The sequence below is a fragment of the Empidonax traillii genome, unplaced genomic scaffold, assembly GCF_003031625.1.
Source record: "Empidonax traillii isolate 1590-97213 ecotype Southwest subspecies unplaced genomic scaffold, ASM303162v1 scaffold591:size1139884, whole genome shotgun sequence".
Taxonomy (NCBI): Eukaryota; Metazoa; Chordata; class Aves; order Passeriformes; family Tyrannidae; genus Empidonax; species Empidonax traillii.
Genome location: NW_020955784.1, coordinates 997265 through 1019508, shown reverse-complemented (window position 1 = coordinate 1019508; position 22244 = coordinate 997265).

The window sequence follows — 22244 nt, the reverse complement described above, 5'->3', positions numbered from 1 at the left end:
GAAATGTTTATTTGGGATGCCAAGTTTTGAGAAATCTTTTGTTATCATGATGGGATGTCAGACACTTCTGTTTTGGATTATAATTTTCTCTACCTTTTACTTGGAAAAGGTTGGATTGCTGACTGTGTGCTTTTCCTGTTTTATTGTGGTTGGTTGTTTGGGTTTTTTTGTCAATTCCTGTTCTGAAAAAGATTTAAAAAATGGTTTAGGTTTGTACTCATAAGATTTTAAATTGTTTTAGCAATGCCTGAAGGATTCAAATTATCAGGTCTTTAAAATTATGTTATTTGCAATCTCTACCAGCTTTTCTGCTCATACGTTCAGCTGTGTATAGGGAGAATCTGACATGTGGTGCCTGAATGACAAACCAGACACATGTGAAGTATAGAGCATTATCTTTTACTATCTCGTCTGCAGTCACAGAACTTGCAGAATGTGATTTACAATGTGTTACTGAATTCTTACTCACAGGGCTTGAGCAAGAACTTGATTAAAAACAAAAGAAAACTAAACTAAAAATTCAACGAAAAACAGCGAGAGGAGGTTTTCTTGCCATCTTAATTCAAATAAATCAGCCCCAAACGTGGTACATGAGGAGTTAGGAATCTCATGCGAATTAAATGGGCCTTTTGTATTCTGTTTTCCATATTTGCAACACATGACACAGACACTTCTCCCGACTGCTATATTTCCAGCTAAATACTTTCTGTTCTCTTCCTGTACATTTTTGCTTTCAGATAGGCACCATCAATTATTATTATTAATATGAAGGAAGAAATTTTCATTGCTTTAGCAGATGTTAATGCTTTACAAAAGAAGTAAGTGTTATTAGAATTGCTACTTTACAGGTACAGAAAAGTGGAGAGGCTAGACAAAGAGAAAAGCAGATGAGAGGCAGTATAGAGAAGACAACCAGATTTCCAGTGTCCCAGTGCTCTAAACCCTGTTCCACACTCTTGGCCAGTGATGTATACACTTGGCACTCAGTTCCCTTCAGCTCATAACTCTAAGGGAAGATAGGCAGTCTTAGGGGTTACCTGGACCTATATTTTGTATTTACCAAGTATTTTTCTATTTTCATGATTATTTGTGTGCAGGATACAGACCACACCTTTCCTACGTGGGTTTGGTTATATTTAAAGCTACTTCTAGGGAACCAACAAGGATTATCTTGCCGCAGATTTTGGAGCACCTTTTCAACAAGGTCATAAATCTGCACCGCTAGAATTGAAGGCAGTGTTACATCCCTCCCTTTTCTTATGTTTTACTCCTGCTCAGTGGGAAGTTCAGCAATGCATTAAGACTGGGACTGTGTTCATATCTGTGTAGCAGGAGTTCTCAGGCCAGATGTTGGCTGGCGATATGAGAGCAACATATTTTCTAGGGAACAGCTCTCAGAGAATAATATTGAAGCAGAGATATGGGAGCAGTATCTTCTCTGTAAAACTTGTCCTGGTCTCTGCTAGGTCTCCATCTGACTTGTGAGCAGAAACATTTGTGAAAATGAGAAAACTTTTTGACTAAACTGTAAGGAGAAAACTTGCTGGGCGCTCTTTCTGGCATCTCTGCCCCCGTAAATTCTTTGACAAAGGAGAAATCCAGGCTTGAACCTGGAGCTACTCAGCTGCACAGAGACCAAAAGTTGAACAAGACACAGTGGAGAAACACGTCACATATATCAAACTCCCTAAACTGATCTAATTGGAAAATAAAACTTTTCAAGCTTGATAACTTTCTTGGTTGCTGAGCTGTCTTGCCACAAGAACGTATGTTCCCTTTTATTCGAGCAAATTTTACATCCACCACTGGAATTCCTTACCAAAACTAGTGTTTGTCTCTTAACCTCTGCAATGGCTCTTTTCAGCCTTCTCTGCATGTTATCTTTTTTATTATTCAAGGCTAACAGCTCCCCCAAGGAATGCTCTTTTGTAGACTGTGCTGCAGGGATAGAACAAAGACAAGACCTTCCAAGTCAGTTACCTGTTTAATTAGGATGTGAATCTTTGAGAAATCTTTTTGCTTACTCTTTCTTTTTTGCATGCATTTGGATTTTTCTCGGTTTGCTCACTTGGTATGAATTCTTGTGGATAAAGATACATAGGTAAGTGCACAGAGTTCCGCTAAACTTTTCCGTGAAAAGCACTTGTGCATTTAGCGAGAAACAAAACTTCCTAATGGGTTTCCTCTTTAAAAATGGAATTGATATAGCTAATAAAAACCTTGTATTCCCCATAAAGGAAAGAGTTTTTAGCAAATTACTGAACCTGGTTACACTGTATGTTTTGAAATCTCTTAATTTAGAGTTTCCAAGTAGCAGGACCTATATTCTGTACTTCAGGACATGCATCCAAGGACCAGATCTCAATTCTCAGATACACTGGTGTACATACAGATCTATTAAAATTAATAGTGCTCTTGGAATACTCATAAGCGTATTTCTGATTCTTTCTGTTTACTCATATTGGACAGTGAGGTAAGGATACAATTAACTGCTTAATTTCTTCTCCTCATAATGAAAGCCTTATGCTTTTACTCTTTCCTCTAACCCATTTACCACCAAATGCAGCTGAAGGTCACTTAAAATTATGGGATATTAATTTCATGCTTCATAACTGAACTGAATGTGGAAATTCCAAAACTTTAATTAGAATTTTTAAAAACTATTATAAAACCAGTTTTGAGATCATTGCTGATCTGCAGAGCCCAACACTAGTGCTGTAGAAATGGCAGTCAGGGCAGAGAAGCCAGGGCTGTGTTCATACATGGTAGAAGCCCTGTCAGCCTGGCAGGGGCTGTGGCTGCAGGGTGCCCATGTGCTCAAATAAGGAGCCAGAAGCCCACATTTGTGGAAAGGAGCCTGGAAGCTGCAGGGTTCCCTTCTCTAACACAGTGAAGACACGTGGACTGTTCGGCTGGGAAACACCAGAGGTGTCTCGTAGAACAGTGCACAGTAAAGCCCACTGAAAATGCCTGCATTTAATCATAAAAGTTCTTAAAGATATGGCTCTATTTCAAAAATAGAAATGTATTCATTGTGAAATTCCCACTCTGGCTAAAATTTCTGCTGACATTTCTGAGGGAAGCTTCACTGACATTTTCACAGAGGTTTGCTCACTTTTGGCAGGAAAGAATTTGACCCTTCTCTTCAATCATGTTACACACCATTTCAACTGACTGTCTCTTGTACCATTCTCTTAGTTTTTCCCATGATGTAAGTACATGCTGCAGTAGAAGCAGCAATGTTTCTCCAGATTTACTCTACAACAGCTAAGTAGTGTTGCAAAATACTTCCTACAGTGTTTTTGTCTCATTCCTCTGAATCGTTTCCCTTAACTGACCTTTGCTGTTCAAAAAGCTGTAAGAAATGAGCCAAATAATAACTTTTAAGGCAGAAATCAGGCAAAATGCATGTATTTAAATTGTTTGAATTGGGTAACTAAATGTAATACACTGCTATTATATCCCTCTCCTTACAGTCATTAGTTACAAGGCACTGCTCTGACTCTAAACACTAAGGCCTATCAGCCTTCCCAAAGAGCAGTCTGCTTGAACTTTCAAGCAATGCCAATCAAGCTGTTTCAACTCATAGATGTGATTTTTGCAGTTTTTTTAACAGATTGTTCCACTAGAAGTTTACTCAATACAGTAACGTCCTTCAGAAGGGCAGTGGAGTGTAACCAGGAATGGTAACCTCTTCCATTAACATACCTGGATCATGACAAGAACACCCATCCCCAGTTTGATTTTCATTATGTACATCTACATTCTTTATATTCTTGATATTAACAATGGCACTATGGTTTTTCCAGTATGGAAGAGATTTCCGTCACACAGTAAAACCCACCTGTGATGTTTTCTGCTTAATGGTTCTGCCTTTTCCTATATAATCTAGTTTTCACAATTGCCCAAAAGACTGCAGAATTCATATCATTCATCATATCAATTACTACAATTAGGTTTCCTGTGAACTACCCTAATTTCATACATTTCTAATCACCCATTTGCTGTGCGGCTAAGTACTATACTAATTTATATGCAACCAGATGTTTTAGCAATCATATTTTTGTTTGCTTGTTTTCCCACCAACTTCAGCTTTTTCTCCTTCACAGTCACAATTCAGTCTTTTCAAATTGCAGAAAATTTTGTATTCTGTTTATGAAAAGTCAGGCAACCTTTATGTTTTTTCCTTAGAAAGAGAAAAGGAAGTGTTTTCAATGCTATTTCTGTATGACACAGAACAGTGATTCTATGCAGATATTTGATCTAATACTGCTCCAGAGGCCATGCAAGTGTATTACTGCATATTTCCAGGTTGTTTGCAATACCAGCTAGAAATTCAGTCAGAACCTACATATTGACAAGGGAATAAAATATATGATGTAGAAATACATAAAATAGTTGATCTTTTAAGGGTCTCTGAAATGAGAGAACATCCAAATGAGTTTGCAAATGTTTGTGAATGGCAACTAAAAGTGTGTTTTCCTGCGCATTTCCCCTTTGATGTGAACAGTGCAAGCAAGCCAAGGGACAGAATCAGTGTTTCAGGGAGTACATTTCTGTGAGGTGCATTCAGTAAGATGCAGAGCATCAACTTGCATTGAATTCAACTTTTTTAATTTACACTTGGGGTTTACTTTCTCTTAATCCTAACTTGAATACTTTGTTATTCTGTAGAGCCTCAGCTGCCTTAGAAGTTCTGTTATAATAGCACCATCTTCTGACTAATGTCCTGTCAGGAGTATTTCCAAGTATTTTTGTCTTGGGTTCATTGCACCTCTGAGGATCCTATATCTGTGAAAACGTGGCTGCTCCCCTGCTTTATGCAGTGCTCCAGAGATGCAGTGAAGTGGTTAACCACGCAGTGCAGAGCTGAGAATTCCTTGACTTTGTCAGCCTGATGCTGAATTGTACACACATTTCCAATGAAAACACCGAGAGAATTAAACGAAAATAGAAAAAATTCTTCTGACATTTTCGATGCTGACTCAGTTTTGTATAAGAACCACTGACAGCACTTGTCTTCTCAGTCTCTTCCAAGGTCAAGATTGTATGCTAGATATTTTGAGGAGTCTACTACAGTATAAATACAGTCCAGCTAGTAAAGTTTTAACCTTATTTAACCTTTGCTTATGCACAAAGATATAAATCTTCAAATTACTAAAGTGGTTGGATCAATCTTCCTAGAGGAAATGGTATCATTTTCATATCAAAATTACTTAACTCTTGGCTATGTTCTAGTAACATATGGGTCCTTTCTTCCCATTTCTCTCTGGACGGTAAAGAAAATACGGTAGTGACTGGCAGCTGACTATTTAGTCAATTAATTTTGGAAAGGCTATGGATTGATATGTGAAGTCACATATTCAGTTCATTTCATGTAAATTATTAACACTTCAGATACAGTTTAAAGGGCATAAAACCAGAGTCATGTGCTTCACTGGTACAAAAGAAAGAGGTGGGCTCAGAAGTTCTGGATTGCTTCCCTGCTTCTGTCATTGATTCACTATGAAACTCTAGAAAACAGATATTCCATCTCTGCAGGTATTTGTGCTGCATTTATAAAGGACAAGTGAAATTAACTAGGTTTTATGAGACATTTGGGCATTCAGATCCATTGAGCAGAGCAGGAATAGTGCAATTTGTGGCAGTAGATGTTGTTGGTTTATCTCTGAATTCTAATCCACCATACACTTCTTTTTGTGATAAATCAAAATTTTCAAAGATATGTTTGCTTCTTTCAGTTCTCATTTGTAATACAGTAATAACAACATTTACCAATATCAAGAGGATAAATACCTTAATAATAATGAAGGGCTCAGATATATTCATAGTCTTGTGTGTGGACATTTGTTATTTGCATATGCAAATACAAATGCCATTTGAGATATTTATTCATTAGAAAATGGCACCTTTTTTCCTAATGTGCTCACTTCAGTTCAAGGTACTAATTTTTTCCATCCTAAAGAACTTCTTTAGTCATTAACAAAGAAGGGTATTTGCTCAGGCTATTCTTTTTTGCCCGGTTTTTTTGGGTTTTTTTGGGTGTTTTTTTTTTTTTTTTTGGCATTAATTGCCTTCAAGTGACTTTCCCCAGTCTATGAAACATTACTGTTCTTGTTCTTTGAATTTTCTACATATTGTGAAAAAGTATGAAAAACATAATGGGCAGCGCTGATGGCTCAGTGGAACTGAGAGGCACTTTCTCTGATTAATGACCTAGTGGGATGATTCATTGGATTGTAGCAGTCTTTCCAGAGGTTTACATGATAATGCAAGGTGCAGGGCAGGAGAAAAGAGAAATAAATGCCTAAATATACACTGCAGTTGTGTAGATCTTTATTTCCCTCATGATATTGACCTATGAGTGAATAAGCCAAACAGAAGTATATGTGTAGTTGGTTATAGCATATTCTTTACTGTATAGTTCCACTGGGATATTGAGTGTCACTAGAAACTGGAAGAGCTTGGGGCTTATGCACATTCAGTGCCACCCTGCAATTGTTCACTTTGAAAGCATATGTCCAGAATCATGGTGAACTTGTTGGATCAAAATATTTATTGTTATCATTTCTTCATTTATTTTCATACCAAAAAGAAAGGTAGATGTAACTGTAGACATCATCTAAAAGGTCAAGAGAAAAAGGAGAACTATCTTAAATAGCTTCCAATGAGAAGACTATGCATTCAATAAAAATATTGGTGAGGTGATATCCCCAGAGGGATTTAGTTCTTGTATTGGTTTCTAGCTATACATATTTGTTCCATCTCCTGCACAACAAATGGTAGACTCAGAACATCCCAAGGAACCAAAAGCCTATAAGGAAGAAGATAGATGCCCCCCAAAAATATATTTGTCTTAATTTTATTCTTGACTTTCCTGGCTCTAACCCTGTTTACACTGGTGAACTGTAATGCATATTCAATACATCTACATTAATGACTATCATTCATGTCTCTTCAATAAGCACTTGAGGTGCAACCCTATCACCACCACCATCATGGTCTCCAATATGCACCTCTGGCTGTGGTACCAGCACACATTAGGTTGTCTTCTTTTTGCATTGATGATCAAAATTCACCATCTTTCCCACTAAGGCTTGCTTGAACAGTTATTTATCTGACCAGTTTCTGCTCACTTCTTAGAACATCTGTCCCTATGCCACCCTTGCAGGCAAGGGTGTTTGACTGCCTGTTTTTCATATGAATATCTCTGCACCTTTTCTAATAACAGTTCTTCATGACCTGACCCACAAACCTACCTCCCATTTCCTTTCAATTGCTCTCTAAGCTAAACTTTCTAGAGAGAAAAGATAAGGCAAAATCATTGGCTTTTGGGCAGTACAAAGTTCAAGGCCAAAGTTGAAGAAACGCAACATCTTCTTTTATTATACATAGAGTGTCAATGAAGATGTCCATTTCACTGCAGTGCCGTCTCTTCTTTCAGACCAGTGTGTCATAAAATACCCCAGAATATTTAAGAAGACCTATTTTTGCATTTCACAGAATCATAGAATCAGATGGGTTGGAAAGGACCTCCAAGATCATCAAGTCCAACTCTTGATCCCCTACCACCACAATTACTAGACTATGGCACTAAGTGCCATATCCAGTCTCATTTTAAAGAATTCCAGCGATAGAGAATCTACCACTTCCCTGGGCAGGCCATTCCAATGCCTGATCACTCTCTCTGTAAAGAACTTCTTTCTAATACCCAACCTAAACCTGCCCTGACAGAGCTTAAGCCCGTGCCCTCTTGTCCTGCTGCTGATTCCTGGGAGAAGAGACCGACCCCCACCTGGCTACAACCTCCTTTCAGGTAGTTGTAGAGAGTGATGAGGTCTCCCCTGAGCCTTCTCTTCTCCAGACTAAACAACCCCAGCTCCCTCAGCCTCTCCTCATAGGGCTTGTGTTCAAGTCCCTTCACCAGCCTGGTTCTCTTCTCTGGACTTGCCCCAGCACCTCAATATCCTTCCTGAACTGAGGGGCCCAGAACTGGACACAGCACTCCAGGTGTGGCCTCACCAGCGCTGAGTACAGGGGAAGGATCACTTCCCTGCTCCTGCTGGCCACACTGTTCCTGATCCAGGCCAGGATGCCATTGGCCTTCTTGGCCACCTGGCCACACTGCTGGCTCATGTTCAGCCTCCTGTCAACCAGCATCCCCAGGTCCCTTTCTGCCTGGCTGCTCTCCAGCCACTCTGTGCCCAGCCTGTAGCGCTGCAGGGGGTTGTTGTGGCCAAAGTGCAGGACCCGGCACTTGGCCTTGTTGAACCTCATCCCATTGGAATCAGCCCACCTCTCCAGTCTGTCCAGGTCCCTCTGCAGAGCCCTCCTGCCTTCCAGCTGATCGACAATCCCTCACAGTTTGGTGTCATCTGCAAATTTATTAATGGTGGACTCAACCCCCTCATCCAGATCACCAGTAAAAATATTAAACAGGACTGGTCCCAGCAGTGATCCCTGGGGGACACCACTGGTGACCGGCTGCCAGCTGGATTCAGCCCTGTTCACCAGCACTCTCTGGGCCCGGCCCTCGAGCCAGTTCTTAACCCAGCACAGAGTGCCCCTGTCCAAGCCATGGGCTGCCAGCTTTACCAGGAGTATGCTGTGGGAGACGATGTCAAAGGCTTTGCTGAAGTCCAGATAGACACATCCACAGCCTTCCTCTCATCCACCAGGCGGGTCACCTGATCATAAAAGGAGATCAGTTTGGTCAGACAGGACCTGCCCCTCCTAAACCTGTGCTGGGTCTGATCCCTTGTCCATCCTGTAGCTGTTGTGTGATTCCGCTTAGGATGATCTGCTCCATAACCTTGACAGGCACTGGCACTTTAAACCATGAGATTTGGTACAAATTCTAACTTGTACCAAACTTTCCCTTTACTGATTTTTACCATTCCCATGATCATCATTTGTTCTGTAAGTTCCATTTTCCCCTTCACACACTATCATTGCAAAATGGTTTCAGATGTCTCTTTGTTAACACATGTTCTCAGCATTTGTATATCTGTGTGTCTTTTTGTATCGTGTTTATTGTTCTTGTGCTTTACTTGCATGTATAAACAAAGAAAATGTCTCTTGTTGGGGTACAGATTGGCCTTTGGAAAGGATGTTAGCCTTTTTTCACTCTATTTCAAATAAGCAAAGCACTGCTAAGCAAAACTAATCGGTTTATGGACTCAGTATTTAGCTGGAAGGATCAGAATGAAATGGGAAGATTGCAAGCTCTGCATTTTGCTTTCGGCTTTCTGAACTCCCTGGAAGACAGGTAAAAATCAGATGGAAGAAGCCATGGCTCTCTGGGCCACTTATCTATGCTTAGCTGATTTGTGGCTTCTCCAAGACACAGTATGCAGTATAGAGTGATGAAGAGTAGAACAAGACTTCTCCCTGAAGCACTGCATAGGTAGCATGTACTTTAGGGCTCCCTTGTCCTCCTTTGGACAAGTTTTGCTGTTATTTTGGGATTGTTGAGCACAGGTGTTTGGTCCACATGTATCAGCTCAAATTGATACTGTCTTTGCATGAAAACCATAGTGCTTGGCCTTGTATATTGTTACTGTTGTATATTACTTTGCTTTGAGGTGTCACGCATAAGGCTTGAAGCTTCAGTCCTTAGGCAATATCTGCAGCTGCAACATTTTGGAGCAGTTTAATTTTATTTGACTGGTATCACCTAGAGATCTGACACTGTCATCTCATTGCAACAATGAAAAATAAAGCTTTCCCATATCACACAGTGCTGTGCACACAGAAAGAAAACTTGGATTCAGAATTTATCCAACAGTAAGCATTTATCTCAATGAGAAATAATGGAAAGATGCAAAAAGCTCAGATTTTAGTCCCATGGGTTGTACTGGCAATTGAAAATATTTTAATTTCTATTATTTCTAATCTTACTCTTGTTATTTTGATGAAAAGCTACATATGTTGCAAGTTAACAATTTCAATAAGTGATGGAAATCTGATTAGAATCCCAGTATAAACTCTTTTCCCTCTTTGGCTCCAATGAATTTTTCTGTTTCACTGCTGTTGAAACAGGTTTTGAGAACTTAGAATCCTTCCTCTTATGTTTTGGGTTTTTTACCCGATGTTTAGACTTTTTCTCACTTCTCAGGGCTCAGACAACCACAGGAAGATATGATAAATAATACACTACAATGCATAAAAATCATAAAGATATGATCCTCTATTGTCCTTTTGCCTAACACGTTTGTGCTGTCACTCCTATTTCTTTAATTTCAGACATTGCAGAAAGTCTAAAGAATAAGTAAAATTATGAGAATGGCACACTGCTGACTTTGCTGGATGGTCCTTGGGGTCTAATCAATATTTGGATAGAAGTACCTTATGGAGAATCAGACATTATGGATTGGGTTTTTTATAATGTTGTATTGGGTCTGGCTGAGATGGAGTTCATTTTCCCACAGCAGCCCTCACAGTTCTGTGCTTTGCATTGATAGTTAGAAAGGTGCTGATAACACAACAGTGTTTTGGTACTGCTGAGCAGAGTTGGCACAGCATCAGCACTGTCTCCCCAACATTCTTCCCCCCTGCACCCACCGTCGAGGGGCAGGAGGGGAGAGGGGCAGGCAAGATCCTGGGAGGGGACACAAGTGGACCAGCTGACCCAAACTGACCAAAATGATATTCCATACTGTATGATGTCAACTCAGATATAAAAGTTAAGGAAAGAAGGAAGAAGGCGGGAGGGCATTTGTTGTTTACAGTGTTTGCCATCTGGAACAATCACCCCACGTGCAGAAGCCCTGCTTCCCAGAAAGTAGTTGAACACCACTTGCTAATGGGAAGTAGCAAATAAACTTTGTTACTTTTCCTCTTTACTCATGTGTGACCAAACATTTGCTTTTGCTTTAGTAAGCTGCCTTATACTGACTGATGAGTCATTTTATGTCTTATTCTCTCTCCCCTGTCAGGCTGGGAAGGGAAGGGATAGAGTGGCTTGGTGAGCAACCAGCAGCCAGACAAGGTCAACCTACCACAATTGTTTTTCTCAAGAAGTGGGAAACAAGATTGTCTGAGACTAAGTTAAAAAAGTAAGCACTGCAAGTTATATAATTAAAAAAATATACATAGAAATGCCCAGTTACTCTAGCACTATTGTAATAATAGTTATCTGCAAAGGGAACTTACGACATTTATAATGATAATAAGTCTTCCAAGAAAGTTCTACCTCAGTAGTGAGCTAAATACTTGGTACTTAGTCCTGTATGGCAGTTTAAATTAGGAGTCTCTTGTACAACATAGAAGTTATTACAGCATTTACAGTTAGCCTTCAACAGTTTGGAAGTAGAAGAGCTAAAATTCTCAAAGATAGCCAGGAAAATTAGGGACTTCCATCATATTTTCAAAAGTAACTTTGATATCAGGTGTTAGAAATATCAAATTGATATAGGAAACCAAATGCTAACTAACTACTGCAAAAAACATCATCCAAACATAAATTCAGATAAATGTTAACATAGACATCACTGAATTCTCAAGTTGCCTGAAGTCTAATTTCTTCCAGAAAAGTTCCATAAAAAGTGCTTAAATACCTCCCCTTGAGAGTTCTAGGACTGGTTCCACTTGCTTAGTAGCCTGATGCCTTATGGTTACAGCAAAGCCCAAGCATTCCCTACCTTTTTCCTTGCTGATTCAATGGGCTGGTGTGCAAGCATAACCTGTCTCAGCTATTCCAAGGTCCCACCCTTCGCCAGTATCCCAGCCTCTCCCTTTCGGAGTTTGTTTGGCTTCTCTGTGCTGAGTCATTTCAGCATGCAAATCCAACAGAAAGTGGATGTGAACAAATGTAGTTTTTCTCTCAGCATGCTGACTGGGTTCAACACAACACTAGCCAAATGCTCAAGTCAGTGTAATAGAAAGGGTGGGAGCAAAGCATGGGCAGGACCATCATCTAGATCAGCCTGCTATGGAAACCCAACATCAGAGAATGTTAGACTAGACTACATGGAAAATACAGGAATTAAGACGTTTTCTTCACCCCAGTGGTTGTGAAGGTTCGGTTTCCAGTCACTTAAACCATGGAAGGTTTGCACATTCATTTTTCTATCTGTCCCTATTTGCTCATGAGCAGTTTACGCTGGTCACCCATTTGGAGGCCAAATCACCTGACCCCACTGTATAACCTACTATGCATCCCAAATTTTCTCTGTGGTAGCAGGTGACTCAAGAACTGAACTGGATACTGCCAGATCTTCCTGGAACCTAGCTGATCATCCAGCCCAGCGTACTCCACCCTATGGGAGTCTGGGCAACCAGTGTAATCTTCCACCCATGGACTGTTCCTGCAGCTCCTCCATGCCCTTGCTGCTTTCCCAGGTATGTGCCAAACAACCTGTAATTCTCAGCCATATATGCCTTAACTAGCTATTTCAAGTGGACTTTCTCTTCTCAAAGATATTTTGGGATAAAATGGTCTTAATATTGTATGACAGAATACTACTTCTTTCAGTAGAATGCTCAAATCTTTGTAGTGGAAAAAAAAATATGCTTCTGAGGGTCATTACCTTCATGGCTGAAGAACTCACTATGGAGGTGTGGGTTGTATTCCCTCAAGCTGCTCTGACCCCCACATTACTGCATCTTGGTCTCTAACACTCAGCTTTTTACGTAAAATAAAACACTGACATGATTACTTTTTACCACCAATACCACATTTTTCCTAAGACTGCAAAAATATTAGTTAACAAAGGAATTCATGGCATGAATTCCAGCTACACAGGGCCTTCTTTGGTGAATCTTACAAATTGCTTTAGCAATATCTGCCCATTAGCTCAGTCAGTTCTCCATTCAGTTTCTGGACTGCAGAGACAGCAACTGATTACTCTTTGGGGTAGTAAGATATGCAAACTCTTGGGGTTATGGTGCTCAGCTTTTTGGTGACTCTATACAGACCAGGGGTTTGGCTGGAAAGAGAACTTACATTTTTTAGTTGCTTAGAAGCTTTTGGAAGTATCACTGCTTGCCGTATTAGCTGAAAAATGTTTTATGCAGAATGTGATACCCCCTGGTTGCTTCAGGATATGCAGTCTCGACTCTGAACTCTGTGGTCGCTGTGAAGCCTCCCATTCACAGACACGTTAAAGAGATGTAGATCAAGAAAGCTTATTGTATTTCTCTGGTGAATGTAATGTGAGACCCTCACATAGTAGCTGCATCAGACTCAGCTCACTATTTTAGGAGATTCCACTGCAGAAAATAAAGGAATTTCTTAAATGACTGTATTTCATCAATCACCTTAAAAGTACAGGAGCCTTTTCTTCTTGTCATGCATTGTTAGCTTTAGTTCTGTTCTATGATGGTCAGTGAAAAATGTGTTTTTCTTTTGTCTGTAGAGTTCGAGAATTGTCTACAACTAAAAAATTGTAAGACCATGCACATTAGATCTACAAATGCCCACCAAAATTTTGTCCATTTGCCTCATCTATACACTTGAAATATATCTCATTAAGCTGGATGGCAATTTTAGTCACTGTAACTATGTCTGCTCTAACTTAAACAAGGACAGAGCATGGTATTGTCTTGTTTTTGTGTTCATCCTGCTGTCCATCTCTAAACTGCTGGTTAGTAACCACAGTGTTTTTCTCTGGACACAGTTTAGGCTCATGGTAGTTAGCACTCTCTCATAGGCTCAGTTCAGGGATGGTATATGCTAGACAGCTCCTTCCAACAGGCAAAATAAGTGAGGCCATTCTGCATAGGAAACTGGAGTCCATAGCGGACTTAGCTCTGTGGACATCATCATGCCAAACCATTTGTCCTTTGAGTCACAGGCTGAGCCCTTGGTCATTTTATTCACAGATGTAGTTTCTACTAACAGAAGGAGATAGACACCTACCTCCACGACCAAAAAGAGTGTTCAGCAAGGATGAGATCTTTGTTTTAGCCAGAGAAAGCTCGTCTGTCCAGACTTCTCAAATAGTGGAGTATAGAAAGAGTAGCCAAATGAACATGGCCATTTGACAATAGGCCAATTAATTTCTTCCCCCTCCAGATTGTTTTCCCACTTATTTTCAGTCTGATGTTTTAAGAGATCTAGGAAAGGTGCTACTGTCAGGTGAAAAGGGTTGTGGATGAAAAAAGGAGCAGCAACCCAGGACTGTCCATGCTTCCTGCAGAGACCAGGGAAGGCTGATGACAAAGTAAATGGTTGTCAAGAAGAGAAAAAACAAATATGAAGGTAACTAGGCAACTCTTTCCTCACTTAGAGGTGCTTGACATTTTTTGATTGAATCCTACTGATTTCTGAATTAAAGGAAAAAATTAATTATTCATACTGCTTCATATCATGTTTCTTTTTCATTTTGAGTTGCACATGTCACATTGGATCAAATTCATATGACATTTGATATCACAATGTTGTTTAAAATTTTCTTTAATATGAGTTGGCTCATTAAATTGGCTTAGAAGGTTTTTATATTTCTCTTAGGATATACAACTATGTTTATTAAGCCTAACTGCAATAAACTTTATATCAGTAGCCATATCATTGACTGTGATAGCCATATTGATTGTGCTATTGAATTTCACAAGTTAATGTTAAAAATATTTCTTTAATCTATGTTTTCTATTTTTGTTCTCCTTTAAATTCTCTCTTTTTATTTTATCATAAAAAATTATTTGAGATATGTAATTTCCCTGAATCATATTGCCTATTTAATATTTTTCTTAATGTAACAAAAATAATACAGCCTTTTATACAATTAAGGAACAAAAAAACACCGTGCCTAAAGGAGACATGAAGGTAAAAGTAAGGGAAAAAGCAGAATCAAACATGGGCACATATATTTCACTGAAAAATCTTCTTCTCCTGGAAAAATGAAAGATATTATAAGTCCTTTGTGTTCTACAACCAAATCAAAAGACATCAGGTATTTGAGGAAAAAAAAGAATTTGCAAGACTCCTCTGAACAGAATACCACGTCTTTGGTATTCTGTACAAAGACTAGATGCCTTTGTACATATTAAAGGAAGATTTGAAACACTTTTTTCGTTAGTCTGGCACTGGATTTAAAATTTGATAATGTATTCCTTGAATCAACTTTTGCTGAGGATGGCAAAAATGTGAGTTTTGGAGTGCATTTTCTGCTAATCCAGCTACTTAAGTTTGCACAGCTGGGATACTTCTATTTTTTCCTGCAGCCTTTTCTCCCTCCTCCCCCATTCTGACTTGTTATTGTTTGAAATTCTGAGAATGTTTTACACACGTTTCCAGTGTACAACATTTGGACACTGATAAACGAATGACAAGTATGATATAAAGCCCCACGGAAGGCCCTGAAGGGTCTACCCAGGGAGAAGAACACATCTGTCTCCAGCTGTGCAGTTATTTAGGAGTGAAATGACTTGTCCTGGGTTGGGCAGAGATAGTAATTATTTTTTTTGTTGATGTGAAGATCAAAGGTTATTCTCAGGAAGTAAGGACAAGGACTGTGGTATTTAGCAGGAGAGATTTATCCAGGACATAATTTAGTACATGGTTTGCACGTTAACCTGGTGCTAATGCATGTAGATGACAGAGTCATTGTAAACAGTCTGATGTAAGATAAATTATAATTGGTGAAAAGCAAATTAATCTACTGGTCATGAATCTCCCACAGTTAGCAGAGTCTTGAGCAGCTGCTACATTCCACAGTCACACTTTGAAAAGAGGCTGCTTGATCTGAGGATTTCTTCCTATGGTGAAAATAACTTCTTCCTCTTGTCCCAGTGCAGCTTTCAATTTATTTATTTATTTTGATAATGTAACCCTGCTTTTAAGAACACTATCCAATCTTAGACTAATATAATTCACAAATTTCTTCCCATAACAGTGAATCCTTTAGTTTTGTGATTTGCAGGGTGCAAACTAAGAATACTCTCCCTCCCTCAAAACCACAGAGGTAGTAGTTTATAAATGACTTTTCATAACTGGGTGTACTATGACCTCATGGTCAGAAATGAAATATAATATTTATTTCTCTACAATTTCCTGATGCTGTTTCCATGAAACAGCTTTCTCATGTTTCTCATTTCTAAATTTGACTTATATATGCAAATACCTTTACTCAGTTATAAGTTAGTCAGTATAAAACAAAAACATACAGATTGTGTGTAAAGGGGAAAAAAAAGCTATAAAATGATGATTGAAATCCCTTACAGTAAACCAAAATTTAATGGATATTTATGCACTAACAACTGTGACATGAAACATTTATCAATAATATTGACACATGCCTAAAGCTTTTTTGTTTAAAAAAATATGACTTTCACTAACCATAGAACCTCCACAGTTCTCTTTACAGTCAGAAGCTGCTATTGTTTTAATTAAGGATAAATGCCATGAGCTAAAATGAGATACTGATATAAAACCAAAATAAATTAGCTTAAATTTATGCTTAAACATAAAATGTTCATGGCAAACTCCTATGACAAAAAATGGTTCACCTGGAAGAGATCTGGCAAAAAAATCAGAGGCAACAAAGCAGTTTCATAATTGTAGGTGATTCACAAATATTAATGGAAACACGTTTTGCCATGTAGATTAAAATCCAGGCACTTAACTCTTCAATAATTACTAGGCTATGGAGAAACAATGAAGAGAATGAAATTCTAGACTTTTTCCCCTTCTTTCTCTGTTTCCATTTTCATATGTTCAAGAAAACTCATCCAAAGGATCAAAACAAACGTTCTTCTCAGATGGCTTTGCTATGATCCAGCATCAGATGTCTGAGGGAGACAGGTAGTGGTGGATTGCACAGAGAATACCCAAGAAGGCTTTGACATGGTAGTCAAAACTCAAAGTCAAAACTTTGAGAACTTTTCACCAAAAGCAGATTTGGTTTTCTAATTTTGTGCAAAGCTTGGTAAATCTCTCAGCATAGACTAATCTGCTATTGCTGCAAGTGCAGCCAAAACCCAGAAATTCTCCAGCTAATTCTGGCTGCAAGCCAAACCTCACTGTTTCCCCACTGTACTGCCCTCCCACAGAATAAAATCCTACTGGATTCCCTTAAAATAGCAAATGAATTTTGAATTCACTGAGGGAAAATCAGCTCCAACCAATGAAAGACAGGCTACCAAGTCTTTCTGGAGGTTACCCTCAGTTTAACATATGAAGCCTTAATATAATATATATTTTAGCATCTTACAAGAATGTGTATAATTGTAGACTCCAACACTGTTTTTTTTTCAGATAGAGTAAGCAGAGATCAGCAGATACAGTAACACTCATAGTGAGGAGATTAGCAGTCATTACAGGACAGAGATAACTAAAATCTGATGCATGTCAGAAGCTTCAGCTACTGAAACTGCAGCTTCCTTACTTACCTTGGTGATGAACAACTTCCATGTTGAAAGATTTGGGTGTCAGCACTCCACAACGTCAAATTGCTCAGAAAGGAGCACAATAAAATCAATAGCAGAGGTTGTGAGCATGCAGAGATCATTCTGTTGAGAAAGGGTAGGTCATATCAGGTGGAGTAGCTGCTTTGGTATCTCAAGAGTGAAACAGCTCTATATGCTTTCTGCCTTTGCTGACAGCAGTTGTGATATCATGCCAAAATTACTATAAAGGTAATAAAGTTTGGGAAAGGGTTATCTGCGCTGCACTGATTAGTAGATATAGAAAAAGTTTTTGTCTACATAACTATTAACAATTCATTTTTAAAAGCCTGTTAATGTCTTGCATTGTCTGTAAGTTCCTGCTCTCTTCTTATGTACTTCTTTTTCATTTCCAGAATGTTCTAACGCATGTCGTTTTAATGTATTTGTTCCATTTTACACTTCTTACTCAGTGTTAGTAAGTAACTTAACACTACTTTTTAAAATTTCCCTGACTAAGACTGAAGAAAAATTATTTTATACCAATATCTTTTCCACAGAGATTTATTTCTAGGGAAAAAAAAAAACAACTCCACACTTGTCTCCTTCAAATGTTCCATAACAACAAAAGGGTGAAACCTTCAAAGGTATTTTGGAAAATATTAGCTACTCTTTAATTTTCAAGAGATCACATAACGGACACTTCATACTCAAGAGCAGATGGAATAAATGTATGCATAATTAACCTCTCAAGTACAGGCTGAACATTTGCCATGTATGTTGTGTTTTCTGGGATGAATTTATTCATAATGATTGTATCTATATTTTGTGGTAGAAACTCATAAAAATCCACAATACAGGCACTTAATAAAGACTATTAACATTAGTTGGCCAGAGAGCTGGGGAAAGCAACTGAAACAGTCCATGCTACTGACTGAGCCAGATTTCACAATAACTTTGAACAAATCTGTAAAATATGATCTCAAAAAAAAAAAAAAAAAAAAAAAAAAAAAAAAAAAAAAAAAAAAAAAAAAAAAAAAAAAAAAAAAAAAAAAAAAAAAGAAAAGAAAAAAATGAAAAAAAAAAAGACAGTGACATTATAAGCAACCAATTTTTGCCTTGCAAACCTCGTAACTTCTTAGTGTCACAAAAACATAGTTGTTTCATAATGTCAGAAGTATTATTAAACAGAAAAAGCAGCCAAAACATCATCACGTTCAGTGCACTCAAAAAAAAAAAAAAAAAAAAAGAGAAGAAAAAAGGTTTTGTTTCCTTCAAGCCATACAGCTCTTACATTTTTTCTTTCCAAGACAATCGCTAACGATCTGCTAATGAAGACTTTTTTAATGCAAGAATGTTTAGTCATTAACCTTCAGGCAAAGCTCATCAAAGGAGTACAGAAAATTACTTTTAAAACACCTGTGGCACTTAAAAAAATACTTCAGTGGCACTTAACTCATCCACTTTCAAGTTGCAAACTAGTTCTACAGGTTATTTAGAATTTGACTACAAAGAAAGCCATGGTGTGTGTTGTAGATCAGCCTTCCAAACCCTTGATTTGCTTCTGCCTCTGTACAAAATCCCATGTAACACCACATTCCTCTCCGTGTGAATCACAGCAAGTTGCAGCTGCTAGGTTTGGGTGGATCACCTTGTTCCGTAGAAAGATCAACTGGCTGAAAGAAAAAAAGGAAAAACTGAGTGATTTCTTGGCAGTAATTGGAAAAGTGATGTAAGGAAATGTTTCTTCATACCAGTCATGGTTAGCTGGTGGAACTTGTTGCTCCAAGATTTCATTGAGACTGGATCCCAGGGAGGCTGGGTTTCTACCAGTATATTTCTAACACTTAAGAATTAGACCCCAGTAAAGCCCAAATATAAAGATGAGAATGCTAGGAGACATAAAACACCAGACATTTCAGGAAATAACCTGGGGGTCCTGGTAGACAATATGTTCATGAGCCAGCAGTGTGCCCTTGTGCCAAGAAGGCCAATGGTATCCTGGGGTGCATTAGGAAGAGCACTGCCAGCAGGTCAAGGGAACTGATCTTGCCCTTCTGCTTAGCCCTACTGAGGCCTCATCCGGGCTGGGGATGCTGTGTCCAGTTCTGGGATCCTCAGTAAAAGAGAGATATGGAGGTCCTGGAGTGCATCCAGTGGAGGGCTACAAAGATGATTAAGGGACTGGAGAATCTCTCTTATGATGAAAGGCTCAAGCAGCTGGGCCTGTTCAGCCTTGAGAAGAGATGACTGAGAGTGGACCTCACACGTCTGTGTGTACACATAAGTATCTTCAGGGAGGGTGTCAATAGTATGGAGCCAGGCTCTTCTTGGTGGTGCCAAGCAATAGGACAAGAAGCAACAAGCAGAAACTGATGCACAGGAAGTTCCACCTGAATATGAAGAATTGACCACGCATGACCACACACTGGAACAGATTGTCCAGAAATGTTGCTGAGTCTCCCTCATTGGAGATACTCAAAAATCACCTGGATGTAATTCTGTGCCATATACTCTAGGTTGACCCCGACTGAGCACAGAGGTTGGACCCACTGTGGTCCCTTCCAAGTTTACCTATTCTGTGATTCTGTGGGTATGTTTTTGAGGTGTGTTTTGGACTTTAACAAACATTTCTGCAGCAGTTTATATCAAAAGTGAGTTGATATTATCAGAGAATATCTCAAATTGGAAGGGATCCATAAGGATTATCAAATCCAACTCCCTGCGTCTTGCAGGACTACCTAAAACTAAACCAAATGACTAAGAGCATCATCCAGACACTTCTTGAACTCTGACACACTTGGGGCTGTGACCACTTCCCATTAAGTACATATCCCACCAATTTTGAGTCCTATCAGTTTTAATGCTATGGTGTTTAATTAGTAAACCATCTTAGTTTCAATCTTCTGTGAACCATCTATGTTTTACTCCTTATGGTCACAAAAACTTTGATCCTAATGATAACCTGATTTTGTCTGTTCTGCGTGCCTGAAATAGGTCCACTGGATGTTAGAAATGATGGAATTCATGTGGTGAACTTATGTCCTGCTTCACATTGCATTAATTAGATCCAGAAAGATTGGGGGGATAAAAATCTCTTAATTTAAAATGTAATTCAATGACAATTCATGCAGAGGTATTGATCTGTGTGAGAGCAGAGTATGTTGAGAGGAATCCTTATAATCACAATGTACTATTGATGTTGCTTTCTGAAATCTGCTGTTCCTTTTAATGTTCCTGCTTTATTACATCTGTAACTGTTTGGTGTTTAAAGTTGATTAAACAAATTACCATTGCATCTTCTCTGTAGGTATTTGACATGCATTCATTACTGTACTATTACAATGAAGCAACAGTTAAACCATTAGAAGAAGTGAAACTTGAAAACTGAAAAAAACTTAATATTTGGCATCAAGTTACCATTCAGTCTTTGTGGTTATAACTATTCACTACACTAAAATATAGCACTGGGAGCCTTCTCCTCTCCTGGTCTTGTAATATTGTTGTTGGGAACTCTTCATAATAAAAGGACAAAAGAAGCAAGCTCTGCTAAAGAGCAAAGCTCTACTTATCCAATGGGATGAAGTTCAACAAGGCCAAGTGCCGGGTCCTGCACTTTGGCCACAACAACCCCCTGCAGCGCTACAGGCTGGGCACAGAGTGGCTGGAGAGCAGCCAGGCAGAAAGGGACCTGGGGGTGCTGATCAACAGGAGGCTGAACATGAGCCAGCAGTGTGGCCAGGTGGCCAAGAAGGCCAATGGCATCCTGGCCTGGATCAGGAACAGTGTGGCCAGCAGGAGCAGGGAAGTGATCCTTCCCCTGTACTCAGCGCTGGTGAGGCCACACCTGGAGTGCTGTGTCCAGTTCTGGGCCCCTCAGTTCAGGAAGGATATTGAGGTGCTGGAGCAAGTCCAGAGAAGAGAACCTGGCTGGTGAAGGGACTTGAACACAAGACCTATGAAGAAAGGCTGAGGGAGCTGGGAGTCTGGAGAAGAGAAGGCTCAGAGGAGACCTCATGACTCTCTACAACTACCTGAGAGGAGGTTGTAGCCAGGTGGGGGTTGGTCTCTTCTCCCAGGAATCAGCAGCAGGACAAGAGGGCATGGTCTTAAGCTGTGCCAGGGGAGGTTTAGGTTGGATATTAGAAAGAAGTTCTTTACAGAGAGAGTGATCAGGCATTGGAATGGCCTGCCCAGAGAGGTGGTGGATTCACCATCCCTGGAGGTTTTTAAGATGAGGCTGGATGTGGCTCTGAGTGCCATGATCTAGTAATCACAGTGGGGTTGGATCAAGGGTTGGACTTGATGATCTTGAAGGTCTCTTCCAACCCAGTTAATTCTATGATTCTATGATTCTACGATTCTATGATTCTATTTGTATCCTTAAGCAGAGCATGGCTTATAGAGAAGCATAGTTAGTGACCCTACACTGCATTTTTTTACTCCTTCATCCCCATATACAGGTGTCCTTGAATTCCTCATTTTTAAAGGATTCTGTCTCCAAATCATTAGTATGGGTCACAGAGTTTAATATAATTTTCCAAAGTTTTAAGAAAATAAAAGTATTTTCAACCCTCCTCCAGTATATCATTTAAAACTTTCTTGTAATACCTGAGCACATATAATGGCAGGAAAGTTGTACAATATCAAAACCACAGAATCTAGCACTAGCAAGATTTTTTGGCAGCCTTATATAACTACGCCTCTGCACAAATGTATTGGCTTTAACTTCAATGCCACTGCTATAACTTCAGTGCTGCCTGGTGGTGCAGCATTCCCTATTACAGAAACATGGTACCAATAGGAAGTCATACTTACCACAACTCACAGTCTCTAAGGCCCTCAGTTTGTTAATAGATTTCTTTGAGTAGCTATCAATACTTATTTTCAGTTTAATGATTTACTTTTTAAAGACCTTT